This window comes from Rutidosis leptorrhynchoides, chromosome 2 (assembly GCF_046630445.1).
Source record: "Rutidosis leptorrhynchoides isolate AG116_Rl617_1_P2 chromosome 2, CSIRO_AGI_Rlap_v1, whole genome shotgun sequence".
Lineage (NCBI taxonomy): Eukaryota > Viridiplantae > Streptophyta > Magnoliopsida > Asterales > Asteraceae > Rutidosis > Rutidosis leptorrhynchoides.
In genome coordinates this window covers 510,790,277-510,806,192 of record NC_092334.1, presented here as the reverse complement: position 1 = coordinate 510,806,192, position 15,916 = coordinate 510,790,277, and the positions used below count along the sequence as shown (strand labels likewise).

Genomic DNA, 15,916 nt, shown 5'->3' with positions numbered 1-15,916 from the left:
TTCTTCGGTTTTGGTTCGTTTTGCCAAGTTTCTAGGGATATATGATGTTCCCCTAATACGAGCCGTCGTTTTCCACATTGGTTTAGAAAAACCTGGTGGTTTAGAGGTTCCCGGGTCATTGTTACAACTTAAGGACTTCGGGGGTTGACGATACATATAAAGTTCATCGGGGTTGGAATTAGATTTCTCTATTTTTATGCCCTTTCCCTTATTATTTTCTTTTGCCTTTTTAAATTCAGTTGGGGTAATTTCTATAACATCATCGGAATTCTCGTCGGAATCCGATTCATCGGAGAATTGGTAATCCTCCCAATATTTTGCTTCCTTGGCGGAAACACCATTGACCATAATTAACCTTGGTCGGTTGGTTGAGGATTTTCTTTTACTTAACCGTTTTATTATTTCCCCCACCGGTTCCGATTCTTCTTCCGGTTCCGATTCTTCTTCCGGTTCCGACTCTTCTTCCGGTTCCTCTTCGGGAACTTGTGAATCAGTCCACGAATCATTCCAATTTACATTTGACTCTTCATTATTATTAGGTGAGTCAATGGGACTTGTTCTAGAGGTAGACATCTATCACATAATATCAAACGCGTTAAGAGATTAATATATCACATAATATTCACATGTTAAAAATATATAGTTTCCAACAAAATTTGTTAAGCAATCATTTTTCAAGTAAACACGGTCGAAGTCCAGACTTACTAATGCATCCTAACAAACTCGATAAGACACACTAATGCAAAATTCTGGTTCTCTAAGACCAACGCTCTGATACCAACTGAAATGTCCCGTTCTTATTGATTAAAAACGTTCCATATTAATTGATTTCGTTGCGAGGTTTTGACCTCTATATGAGACATTTTTCAAAGACTGCATTCATTTTAAAACAAACCATAACCTTTATTTCATCAATAAAGGTTTAATAAGCTTTACGTAGATTATCAAATAATGATAATCTAAAGTATCCTGTTTACACACGACCATTACATAATGGTTTACAATACAAATATGTTACAACAAAATAAGTTTCTTGAATGCAGTTTTTACACAATATCATACAAGCAAGGACTCCAAATCTCATCCTTATTTAAGTATGCGACAGCGGAAGCTCTTAATAATCACCTGAGAATAAACATGCTTAAAACGTCAACAAAAAATGTTGGTGAGTTATAGGTTTAACCTATATATATCAAATCATAAGAATAGACCACAAGATTTCATATTTCAATACACATCCCATACATAGAGATAAAAATTATTCATATGGTGAACACCTGGTAACCGACATTAACAAGATGCATATATAAGAATATCCCCATCATTCCGGGACACCCTTCGGATATGATATAAATTTCGAAGTACTAAAGCATCCGGTACTTTGGATGGGGTTTGTTAGGCCCAATAGATCTATCTTTAGGATTCGCGTCAATTAGGGTGTCTGTTCCCTAATTCTTAGATTACCAGACTTAATAAAAAGGGGCATATTCGATTTTGATAATTCAACCATAGAATGTAGTTTCACGTACTTGTGTCTATTTTGTAAATCATTTATAAAACCTGCATGTATTCTCATCCCAAAAATATTAGATTTTAAAAGTGGGACTATAACTCACTTTCACAGATTTTTACTTCGTCGGAAAGTAAGACTTGGCCACTGGTTGATTCACGAACCTATAACAATATATACATATATATCAAAGTATGTTCAAAATATATTTACAACACTTTTAATATATTTTGATGTTTTAAGTTTATTAAGTCAGCTGTCCTCGTTAATAACCTACAACTAGTTGTCCACAGTTAGATGTACAGAAATAAATCGATAAATATTATCTTGAATCAATCCACGACCCAGTGTATACGTATCTCAGTATTGATCACAACTCAAACTATATATATTTTGGAATCAACCTCAACCCTGTATAGCTAACTCCAACATTCACATATAGAGTGTCTATGGTTGTTCCGAAATATATATAGATGTGTCGACATGATAGGTCGAAACATTGTATACGTGTCTATGGTATCTCAAGATTACATAATATACAATACAAGTTGATTAAGTTATGGTTGGAATAGATTTGTTACCAATTTTCACGTAGCTAAAATGAGAAAAATTATCCAATCTTGTTTTACCCATAACTTCTTCATTTTAAATCCGTTTTGAGTGAATAAAATTGCTATGGTTTCATATTGAACTCTATTTTATGAATCTAAACAGAAAAAGTATAGGTTTATAGTCGGAAAAATAAGTTACAAGTCGTTTTTGTAAAGGTAGTCATTTCAGTCGAAAGAACGACGTCTAGATGACCATTTTAGAAAACATACTTCCACTTTGAGTTTAACCATAATTTTTGAATATAGTTTCATGTTCATAATAAAAATCATTTTCTCAGAATAACAACTTTTAAATCAAAGTTTATCATAGTTTTTAATTAACTAACCCAAAACAGCCCGCGGTGTTACTACGACGGCGTAAATCCGGTTTTACGGTGTTTTTCGTGTTTCCAGGTTTTAAATCATTAAGTTAGCATATCATATAGATATATAACATGTGTTTAGTTGATTTTAAAAGTCAAGTTAGAAGGATTAACTTTTGTTTGCGAACAAGTTTAGAATTAACTAAACTATGTTCTAGTGATTACAAGTTTAAACCTTCGAATAAGATAGCTTTATATGTATGAATCGAATGATGTTATGAACATCATTACTACCTTAAGTTCCTTGGATAAACCTACTGGAAAAGAGAAAAATGGATCTAGCTTCAACGGATCCTTGGATGGCTCGAAGTTCTTGAAGCAGAATCATGACACGAAAACAAGTTCAAGTAAGATCATCACTTGAAATAAGATTGTTATAGTTATAGAAATTGAACCAAAGTTTGAATATGATTATTACCTTGTATTAGAATGATAACCTACTGTAAGAAATAAAGATTTCTTGAGGTTGGATGATCACCTTACAAGATTGGAAGTGAGCTAGCAAACTTGAAAGTATTCTAGATTTTATGTAACTAGAACTTGTAGAATTTATGAAGAACACTTAGAACTTGAAGATAGAACTTGAGAGAGATCAATTAGATGAATAAAATTGAAGAATGAAAGTGTTTGTAGGTGTTTTTGGTCGTTGGTGTATGGATTAGATATAAAGGATATGTAATTTTGTTTTCATGTAAATAAGTCATGAATGATTACTCATATTTTTGTAATTTTATGAGATATTTCATGCTAGTTGCCAAATGATGGTTCCCACATGTGTTAGGTGACTCACATGGGCTGCTAAGAGCTGATCATTGGAGTGTATATACCAATAGTACATACATCTAAAAGCTGTGTATTGTACGAGTACGAATACGGGTGCATACGAGTAGAATTGTTGATGAAACTGAACGAGGATGTAATTGTAAGTATTTTTGTTAAGTAGAAGTATTTTGATAAGTGTATTGAAGTCTTTAAAAAGTGTATAAATACATATTAAAACACTACATGTATATACATTTTAACTGAGTCGTTAAGTCATCGTTAGTCGTTACATGTAAGTGTTGTTTTGAAACCTTTAGGTTAACGATCTTGTTAAATGTTGTTAACCCAATGTTTATAATATCAAATGAGATTTTAAATTATTATATTATCATGATATTATCATGTATGAATATCTCTTAATATGATATATATACATTAAATGTCTTTACAACGATAATCGTTACATATATGTCTCGTTTAAAAATCATTAAGTTAGTAGTCTTGTTTTTACATATGTAGTTCATTGTTAATATACTTAATGATATGTTTACTTATCATAGTATCATGTTAACTATATATATATATATATATATCCATATATATGTCATCATATAGTTTTTACAAGTTTTAACGTTCGTGAATCACCGGTCAACTTGGGTGGTCAATTGTCTATATGAAACATATTTCAATTAATCAAGTCTTAACAAGTTTGATTGCTTAACATGTTGGAAACATTTAATCATATAAATATCAATCTCAATTAATATATATAAACATGGAAAAGTTCGGGTCACTACATTATCTAGTCTCACCCTTTTAATAGTTGAATCAGGGAAATGTGCTCTCAATTTAATAATTTGAGCAAGAAATTTTGCAAATGCCATATTTCGACTTGATAATAGACAAACATGAGACCATCTACTAGATGCGTCTATTAGAACCATAAAATATCTAAATGGTCCACATGGTGGATGAATTGGTCCACATATATCACCTTGAATTCTTTCAAGAAACATTGGTGATTCTTTTTCAACCTTAAGAGGTGATGGTCTTATTATCAACTTTCCAAGTGAGCATGATGTACATGGGATAAGTGCATCATGAGGGATCCTTTGATCCGCCAATGGATGTCCATGTGTATTTTGTATTATTCTTTTCATCATTGTTGATCCTGGGTGGCCTAATCTCTCATGCCACAAACTGATCATTACAGGATCACATGATTTTTCTTTAACTACCACATTTACTTCAGGTACATTTATATGTGTATAATGTAAACCAGAATGAAGTCTTGGTAGTTTTTCAATTACACGATTCTTATCAGTGATACTTAAATATTTTTCATTTTCTGTTGTCACTGACTGATAATCATATCCATTTTGGTATATGTCAGAAAAACTTAACAAATTTCTCTTTGACATGGGAGAAAATAAGACATTATTTATCAGAAAATTCGTACCATTTGGTAACATGAATTTTGCCTTTCCCATTCCTTTTATTAAGTCCACAGGACCTGATATAGTATGTATAGTTCCTTCCGTTGCTTTCAAGTCTGTGAAATATTTTTTAGATTTGAGTATGGTGTGAGTGACACCACTGTCTGCAATACAAATATCTCCACCATTTGACTAATTTTTTACTCCAGCAGTATACATCATGAACTTCAAAAAAAAATATGGGAAACAAATAATGAGTACATAATTCATCAATATATTACATTCAAAACATGTTACAAACGATAGCACATAATAAGAAAATATGTAGTAAACTAGATATGGTGTAGATTGAAAATCTACAACCATTTATTTAACGGGAACATATAATAGGATATCTATATATATAGATATTAGAAATTTATTCATTAAAGTAGTCACAAGTTGGCTCAGTGATTTTTGTATCAAGGTCATCCACAAGATTTGCTTCTTTTCGTTTTCCCTTTAGGGATTCTTGATACCGATTAACAGAATGCTGATTTGTTCGGCAGTTTTTAGACCAGTGGCCAATTTTACCACATCGGTAACAAGAATCTTCAACATTCTTTGAAGAGCCTTCTTCAACATTGTGATTTGTGGGATTGTATGGTGTTTGGATTTTATAATTTTGTGGATTATTATTTCTTTGTCCACGACCACCACGACCACGACCACCACCACGACCATTATCATAAGGGTGATTTTGAACATAGTTATGATTTTTATTATTGTTATGGTAATTTCCATGATGATGGTTTTGGCCAATATGGCCACGACCTTGTCCACGCCCTCGTCCATGTGCATTTCTTCTTTTATTATTATTATTGTTAATAGCATTAGCTTCAGGAAATGCTAGCGCACCGGTAGGACGAGATTCTTGATTTTTCATCAGTAATTCTTTATTAACTTCTGCAACTAAGAGATAAGTTTGAAGTTTGGAAAAAGTTTTATAATTCTGCAATCTTAAAATTTCTTGCACAGTTATGTTTGCAGAATGCATTGTGGAGAAAGTTTTCTCCATCATATCAGCATCACTTATTTCTTGACCACAGAATTGAAGCTTTGAATGGATCTTGAACATGGCCGAGCTGTATTCACTTACCTTTTTGAAATCTTGGAACCTTAGATTTCTCCATTATTCCCATTCAGCTGGGAGTAATATTTCCTTTTGATTATCGAATCTACTCTTGATACTTTTCCATAAAACATGTGGATCTTTGATAGTGAGAAACATATGTTTTAAGGTGGTATCAATATGTTTGCGAATAAAAGCAATTGATTTTAATTTATCTTGATCGGAACAAGTATTGTTTTCTTTTAAAGTTTCTAGAATACTCAATGATCCAAGATTTATTTCTACGTCCATAACCCATGATGTGTAGTTTGTTCCCGATACGTCTAAGGCATCAAACTCAAGCTTTGATAAGTTTGACATTTTCTATTTTCAGAAAGATGAACAACATAAATCATAATCATAATCATAATCAATTTTTTTTCATAGACAAATAACAACATGAAATTAGAATTAGTTTAGATTCATAAGTAGCAAACAAAGGAATAATGGTATGATTACAAATAATAAAACCATAAGGGAAGAATAAAATATAGGTTCATCTAGTGGTGTACAAACAACAAGGATGATAGCTATTATGACCAATACAGTAGGAAAAATTATCCTTGAGTTAATCATCTTTTAATATAAAAAATTGGAGAGTAGTAATTTGAGAAAATGAAGATTGATTTGTGAAAATGTGAAAACGGGGATGTTTAATTTATATTTGAAAAATATAGTCGTTGTAACGTCGTCAATCGACGTTAACAACCATTATGTATATATGACCGTTGTAACGTCGTTAATTAATGTTAACGATCGTTATGTTGCCGTTGTATTAAAATAATTTTAATAAAAGAATTTTATTAGTATAAATATGATTACTATAAAATACATTTAGTATAAATACATTTAGTATAAATACGAAGATTAAGAGAATAAACATATTATGCATAAATAATAAATTTAAGAATAAACATTAGTATGCATGAAATAAATAATGATTAATTGCATAAGTAATCATAAATGTTAGATAACATAAATATAAATGTTAGTGAAGTTAATAAGAGTTAGATTACAGAAAATATAATTCAGGCGGTATAACCGACCATATATAACTTAAATAACATAAATATAAATGTTAGTGAAGTTAATAAAAGTTAGATTACAGAAATATAATTCATGCGGTATAACCGACCATATATAACTTAAATAACATAAATATAAATGTTAGTGAAGTTAATAAAAGTTAGATTACAGAAATATAATTCAGGCGGTATAACCGACCATATATAACTTAAATAACATAAATATAAATGTTAGTGAAGTTAATAAAAGTTAGATTACATAAACATAATTCAGGCGGTATAACCGACCATATATAACTTAAATAACATAAATATAAATGTTAGTGAAGTTAATAAAAGTTAGATTACAGAAATATAATTCAGGCGGTATAACCGACCATATATAACTTAAATAACATAAATATAAATGTTAGTGAAGTTAATAAAAGTTAGATAATTTCTTACCTAGATTAGTGACGTGTGCTTGCTTAGATAAACATTGATTATACGGAGCACTTCGTGCTGATAACGTGTTATAATTCAGTAGGCTTATAACTACCTTTAGTGGCATGGTTCTTGACTGTAGACTAATAAGTATATAGAGAGAATATGAGAGAAGTATGTGTTTTATATATGTTTGAAGTGTGTGAATTATGAACTCATAACACACATATTTATACTCAAAAAAATATACTATGCAATATATCTATAATAATAATAAAATTAGCATCCAATATTGACTTTTATAACAATTTTGATTTTTATATCTATTATAAAGTCTTATCATTTCATGCTTGTACTATATGGATGACGTTGAATGATTATTAATTTAATTTTGTTTTCCAGATACAATACGATTGAATGCTTCGGTGTAGAATGATAGTAGTAGTTGTGGTGCATACCATATGTTGACTCGCCTCCTAGGTCTCTCAATAAATATAGTTGCTGATTTTATAAACGGGCATAGATGGAACTGCGATCATGTGTGTCTTGATCCATTTATTGAAAATTAGTTGAGATTTATGTCTGCTGCCATAGCCATGCCGTTACAAAATTCTCCATTAGTTTCTAGGTCATCGAGTGACACAGCGCCATTCCAAGTGAACCAAACGTCTCATTTTGTAAATGCACAACCAGCAGTATTGGTTGGTCAAAATAATAGTGGGATGTCGTGGGGTACAGAATCCATCGATGATCTCCTTAACTTCCCCGAAAATGTTATTTACGGGAACTCGCAAATCGGGCCCCACAATACATCGGTCTCGTCTGGTGATCGTGCAAATTGGCCAAATTGGGAAGAACATATGATGATTGGTGATGACTCTAATTGGAGCGAACTATTAGCTGACGTCGATGTGCCAAGCCCAGAACAAAAAGTATGTGCCTTTTTAACTCTTTGCTAGTAGAAAACTTTAATCGTCATTTAACTGCTATATTGTACTCCGTATCAAAAAAATTGGGGTTAATAAATAATAATGAAATCAGACTATAGTTAAACTTAGTCTTGGGTTACACATTTGTTTTGTACTCAGAATAAGGCTACATCTTTTTTGATAAAAATGTGACTTTCTAAAAATATTGACTAGAACGCATGGCTAACTATTGACGCTTAATTAACAATATTACCCTGAATCCAAACCTTTTAATTTATAATGCAAACAAAGTGTGTTGCCTAGCCCGGTTTCGATTCCGTTCCCAAACAATGTTTCCTTGCCGCTTGTTCAGCTCGATTTACCTCTCACGTGTTGGGTGTGGGAACGTCTGGCGTGTGCCGGCTATGGTGTCCGGAACAAAAGCTTTTGCAATAAGTGTGTCGCCTCAAATATTGATTTATAATTATAAAAAAGCATGTTGTGTGTGCAGCAAATACAAATTGTTTCTCGCCCTCATGTGCCAAGTATAGAAGGTTCCCATGTTGACAGTCCGTCATCTAATGGAGCCTCGATCAAAGCTCGAATGCGTTGGACACCCGAACTTCATGAATCTTTCGTTGAAGCAGTTAACCATCTGGGTGGTAGTGAACGTGAGTATCTTCTTTTAGCGTCTGCATCTTGTTTACATATATTTGCTTTTTAGGAGGTGTTTGGATGAATATTTTGAAAGTTATTTGGTGGAAATCACTGTTTCGGATTGCGAATCCAAACATCCCAATGTGAACTAATGACCATATTTAGGTTGCTGACTTTTTAAAAAAAAAAAAAAACTTAATTATAAAGGAGCTACACCAAAAGGTGTGTTGAAGCTCATGAATGTTGACGGTTTGACAATTTATCACGTGAAAAGCCATTTGCAGGTATCTAGAAAAGCTTTATCTATGTAAATCATTTTACTTAAAATCGGACTCTCACGTTTCGATTACTGAAATTAAACAATTTAAATATATGTGATTGATGTTTTTCTGTTACTTTGATTTCAGAAATACAGAACAGCCTAATACAATAAATAGACTTTCTAGTAATGAAAGTTGAGTAAACAAAATATGAACAAATATTCGTGCAAACTGATTTTGTATTGGATTAATTCAAATGGTTACAATTAACTTTCTTAAATACAAGAACAAAATTATAAACAAATCATACCAACTAAGCCATCGATCATGGATGGATTATACCTAACACACACTACAAATAAAGCCATGTATCAATCATGGATGGATTATACCTAACACACACTACAAATAAAGTCATAAAACATGGCCAAAAATCGGTCACCAATAAAGCAATTGAATAAGAAAAGCCACCAATTAAGGAAAGCAACTTTAACAGCTCATAGTAGGACTTTGCACTAACATTTTAGTACTAATGAGTTTGTACCAATATTTTAACACTCCCCCTTGGTGCAAACTCACGATCAATAATCCCCAACGCTTCTCGAAATTCCATGAACTTGGTTTTCATTAGAGCTTTAGTAAAGATGTCGGCTACTTGAGGATTTGTCCTTACGTTTGCTAGCTCGATCTCCCCGCTAAGAACTTTTTCACGAATAAAATGATATCTCATTTCTATATGCTTAGTACGGGCATGAAACACAGGATTCGAAGCAAGCTTGATTGCACTTTCGTTGTCACATTTCAATTTGACAACATAATCTACCTTTTCAAGTATGTCACTAATCAATCTTCTTAACCAAGTACATTCTTGAGCCGCCATTGTTGCAGCTATGTATTCCGCTTCCGTGCTAGACAAAGCAACAACATCTTGCTTCTTGCTACACCATGAAATAACCGCGAAACCCATGTTAAAACAGTAACCTGAAGTTGAATGGCGATCATTTGCGTCTCCCATCCAATCTGCATCCACGAAACCATTTAACAAAACATCGTCACACTTCTTGTACCACAAACCGTGACCCATTGATACTTTCACATAACGAAGGATCCTTTTTGCTGCATCAAGATGAACATTAGTTGGACATTGCATAAATTGAGAAACAATGCCAACCGAGTAAGAAATTTTCGGCCTTGTGATGGTTAGATAGATCAAACTCCCAACCATTTGTTGGAACAACTTCACATCCTTGAGCTCTTTTCCTTGATCTTTCTTCATTTTGAGGTTTGGTTCCATTGGAGTAGTCATAGGCTTTGACTCCCCCATGTTGAAACGTTCCAAGAGACTTCTTGCATAACCCCTTTGAGAGATAAAGTACCCGTTTTCTAATTTATCAACTTCCAAGCCAAGAAAACATCCAATCTCCCCCACATTCTTCATTTCAAAACGAACCGAAAGATCATCACTTAAACGAGAGATTTCTGACTCGTTTCCTCCGGTGATAATCATGTCATCAACATATAGTAACACCAAAACATGTAAACCTGGTTCTTTCTTTACAAACAAACTAGAATCCGCATCAGAAATCTTAAAATCACAAAAGACAAGGTATTGTGCAACCTTACCGTACCAAGCTCTCGGAGCTTGTTTCAAGCCATAAAGAGCTTTCTTCAACCGGCACACATATTCTGGAAATTGATTTGAAATGAACCCAATAGGTTGTTCCATGAACACCTCACGATCAAGCTCTCCATATAGAAAAGCATTTTTCACATCAAGTTGCCACAATTTTCACCCTTTGTAAGCTGCTAGTGAGATTATTGTTCTCACCATTACCATTTTAGCCACGGGGCTAAAAGTTTCCTCATAATCAAGCCCATAACTTTGACAAAAGCCACGAGCCACCAACCGAGCCTTGAACCTATTAATAGTTCCATCCGAGTTCTTCTTCAAACGGTAGACCCATTTGCAAGTAACCGGTTTACATGCTTCCGGTTTCTTGACAAGCTCCCAAGTTTCATTCTTTTCCAATGCATCAATTTCCTCTTGCATTGCTTTTCTCCAATCCGGAGAATCTTTAGCTTCTTCATAATATGTTGGTTCTTCGGTTAAGCCACCTGAAAAGAAACAAGTTGTGACTGTGTTCACCTCATAGTCACTTAGATGTCTTGGTTGTCTCTTTTCTCTTGTTGACCTTCTAACTTGAGTTGGTACTTCTTCACTAGGTGTCTCTTCTTGAGTTTGAGAAACACCATCATTCTCACTTTCTTCTTGAGTGTCGAAGCTATGAAACATAAATTTGTAATCTCTATTTTCTTCACCATTTTTACTTGATTCAGAAAATCGAGAAGACACTTCATCAAATACCACATCTCTTGAAGTGGTAAACTTCTTTGTTTCTAGATCCATACACCTCCAACCTTTCCTGTGAGAATCATAACCAACAAAAATACACCTTCGAGCTTTTGGGTCAAGTTTGGTTCGGTTAGATTTTGGAACATGAACATAACAAATAGAACCAAACACCCTAAAATAGCTTACATTAGGCTTTTCACCATAAGCTAGCTCAAAAGATGATTTTTGTGTACCTGGCCAAGATGGTAACCGATTAGACACATGACAAGCACATTGAAGTGCTTCCGCCCATAGCTCCCTAGGCAACCCCTTGTCATGTAACCAAGATAAGCATATTGAAACAAGGTAAGCAATCTTTCTTTCTGAAACCCCATTTTGTTGTGGAGTATTCGGACAAGTCATTTGGCGAGAAATACCATTTGTTTTACAATAAGTAAAGAAATCATTTGACATGAATTCTCCACCATTATCACTCCTAAGAGCTTTTACCTTTCTCCCAAATTCTGATTCTACCGCTTCTTTGAATTCTATGAACTTTGATAAGGCTTCGCTTTTCTCCTTTAGGAATTTCACCCAAGTAAACCGAGAATAGTCATCAATTAACACCATGACATAGCAATGACCACTATAACTTGGTGTTTTTGTTGGCCTCATCAAGTCCATATAAATCAAGTCAAGCAAACCTTGTTTTCGATTTGTTGACTTCTTATATGGAAGTCGGTGTGACTTTCCATATTGACATCTTTGGCATATTACTTCCTCACGAACATTCTTTAATTGAGGAATTCCATCAACTAGTTTATGTGAGAATATCTTTTGCAACATTTGATATCCCACATGGCCTAGTCTAGCATACCAAATAGCTCCGTTGTCGGTTTGACTTGTTTTCTTCACATAAGCCTCACCTGCGGACAACACAAACAAAGAACCTTTCTTTTCTCCCGTGAAAAGAACATCACCCACAATCTCCTTGACATTCTCAAGGACTTTCACATCCGTTAGACCAAAAAGAACATATTTTCCAGATTCGGTAATTTGAGGTACCGAAACTAGATTCTTGGTCAATTTAGGAACAAGATAAACATCTTCCAAAGTAAAAGTATTATTATTAACATCAATAATAGCATTACCTTCCTTTTTAATCGGATGAGTTGAGTTGTCGGCCGTGATTACAACTCGATTTTGATTGTGATCTCTAACGTCATGAAGAAGAGTTCCATCACCAGTCACATGATGAGAGCAACCCGAATCAATAATCCATTGATTCTTCTTAACAACCGTATCAACGGTAAAACATTGCTCCCATTTGACTTCATCATCATCGTTGCTTGAACAAGCCACGTTTGCTTTTGTGACTTTAGAACGACAATATTTCTTGATGTGACCAACCTTCCCGCACTTGTAACATGTGGGAGGTTTCTTCTCATAGTTACTTTTGTAACTAGTTTGCTCTTCTTCTTTTTCTTTCCTAGAAGAACCTTTCTTGAAGTTCTTCCCTCTTGAAAATAATACCGCATCATTTTCAAATCCTTTAGCCATTTGCTTGGCCAAAGCTTCTTGATTAGAGAGCAAATTCTCTAATTCTTCAACCGAAGGTTGAGTAGACCACCCCTGTATAGAGGTTATGAATGGAACATACTCTTTCTTCAAACCACGAATTAAATATCTTCGCAACCGAGATTCACTAATTTTCTCGTTTGTATCAATCTCTGAAATTTCAGAACAAAGAGTTTTCACCCGTAAGAAATATTCAGAAACTGACATACCTTCTTGTCTTGAGATTGCTAACTCATTTTCCAAGAATTGCAACCGTGCGGTATTCTTCTTGGTAAAAAGTTTCTCAAGAGTATCCCAAACCTCCTTTGGCGAGTTAAGATCACGAACGTGTTCTATGAACTCTTTGCTAATTGATGTCCTCAACGCAAAGAGAGCCTTCCCACACTTGATCTTCCATTTTCTTCGTGACTCGCCTTGCTCAAGAGTTTCTACGGGAATTATGGCATCACTTCCTGCCACAAGTTCCCATAGGTCTTGACCTTGGAGATAAGCTTCCATACACATCTTTCAATACTTGTAGTTGTTGCCTACAAGTCTTTCCATACCATTGAACATACCTCCATTGTTTACATTTGAGACTTCCATTTTTGATTAGCAAGAAACTAGTTTACACTTTGAGTATTTGCACACAAAGTTTAACTTAGGACTAAACTTATAACCAAGTTTATAACCAAGCTCTTGATACCATAATACAATAAATAGACTTTCTAGTAATGAAAGTTGAGTAAACAAAATATGAACAAATATTCGTGCAAACTGATTGTGTATTGGATTAATTCAAATGGTTACAATTAACCTTCTTAAATACAAGAACAAAATCATAAACAAATCATACCAACTAAGCCATCAATCATGGATGGATTATACCTAACACACACTACAAATAAAGCCATGTATCAATCATGGATGGATTATACCTAACACACACTACAAATAAAGCCATAAAACATGGCCAAAAATCGGCCACCAATAAAGCAATTGAATAAGAAAAGCCACCAATTAAGGAAAGCAACTTTAACAGCTCATAGTTGGACTTTGCACTAACATTTTAGTACTAATGAGTTTGTACCAATATTTTAACACATCCAGATACAAGCCTGAGTTATCTGAAGGTAATCTTACTTGCCAATTGTAAAGAGATAAATATGTAGAGAACTATTTTAAATCATTTCGGGTGGACAACAGCCTTGAGATCTTGCAATTAACTTTAAACATCTGGTCGTGTAAATTATTGTCCTTTAAATTACACTAAAAAAAAATCATGATCTTCATATAACTTCAATATAGAAATTGAACAATGTCGAATCTGTTACTTTTGGACTGAGTACGTTTTCCTTTTATATTAAGAAAGGACTAAACTTTGTTTTTTGTGTAATACTCTTAATACAGGAACATCTGAGAAGAACACAACTTCTATCGATGAGATGGTGTCTATGGATATTAAAACCAAGTTAGTCTCTCTTTCTTGCCACATATATACATGTATATGTGTATATTCAACTATCTGTGCACTTCTTATTATTAGATACTCTATTAGTATTATGATATAAGTAGTAGTCGTACTTTTTTTAGTTAGAAGTCTATTTAGTATTTTATTGGCTTCTTTCATTATTCCGTTAACGATAAATTAGAGCCTAGTTACTTCACCTACAACTGTTAGGCTGATTTTAGTTTAAATAGGCTCACAAAGTTGTAATTTTTGCTATGTTGAGTTTGAACAGTTATATTGATTTATATTAGTGAGAGTGCTGTTTTGACTCTCAAAAGTAAGCTGTGGGAGAGATAATCGGCATTTCTAAAGTCGATTAAGCTATCTTTATTTTGTTTAACTATATTATCTTTATTTGGTTTCTATCATTATTGGGAGAAAAAAAAAATGGTTTAATCAAGCCGTTTTGATGACAGGGCATTGGGATTCACTGACGCATTGAAACTGCAGATGGAAGTTCAAAAGCAACTTCACGAACAGCTTGAGGTATGCATATAATATCGAATGATATGTTTTCACTCAAGGCATTATATAGTTAAAACCAGTTATTTGATGACAATGTTAAAGGGGCGCTTGGATATCTGTTACGAAATTGGTTACATGCTTATATTTCTTCTAATCAGATAATCAACTGTAATAGAACGGGCTGTAGAAAATTGAGTTTTCCTCAAGTGTAGTTATATATATTTTGGTCATGATTTTTTGTTTGGAAAACATGTCCATTTATATGTAGCTAAACACGGCTCAACCGATTATTTTTGTTCAGATTCAAAGAAGTCTCCAGTTAAGAATAGAAGAGCAGGGGAAATACCTTCAAATGATGTTTGAGCAGCAATGAAAGATGGAAAACGGAAGATTAAAGTCGTCATCATCTAATCCAGATGAAGACCCATCAAATGCAACCGAAAAACCAAAGGAGTATGATCACTTCAAGTCAGACGAAGATATAAAATAGTCAACCGAACAGAGCAGCCGAAAGTCAAAATCAGTCTCCAAAATAGAAGTGCAAGCCGTTAACTTATCTAACATCAACAGTGGATGTAGTCCACGTCTCTTAAAAGCAAGCGTGCAAGACCCGATCAAGCATCCACATCATGATTTGTAAATGATTAATTTTGGAACTTGTTTGTCCCATTTCTCTTCCTACTGCTGAAAGTTAAGATTTTTAGGGCTTCTGCACTTGGAGATTGATTCTGGACCTTGCAAGTAATGTAGGTTTTTCTTTTGTTGTTTTATCATGTATTATACTATTATGTATGTATTATACTGTTAGCGGAAATAATTTAAGTCCGTAATAAACAGATTTGTTTTCAAGAAAGTTGCGAGTAGATGCGTAGAACATTTGATCACATATTTCCATAAAGTTGGTTTTAAGGCCTTCTCATGAGCTTCGTTGATCATTTGATCAATCAA

The 15,916-nt window shown here is 33.6% G+C and overlaps 1 pseudogene; it reads left to right on the top strand.

Moving 5' to 3' along the window:
• The first annotated feature begins 7,857 nt into the window (after positions 1-7,857).
• On the top strand, positions 7,858-15,764 carry LOC139889542 (myb family transcription factor PHL13-like; annotated as a pseudogene).
• The last annotated feature ends 152 nt before the right edge of the window (positions 15,765-15,916 follow it).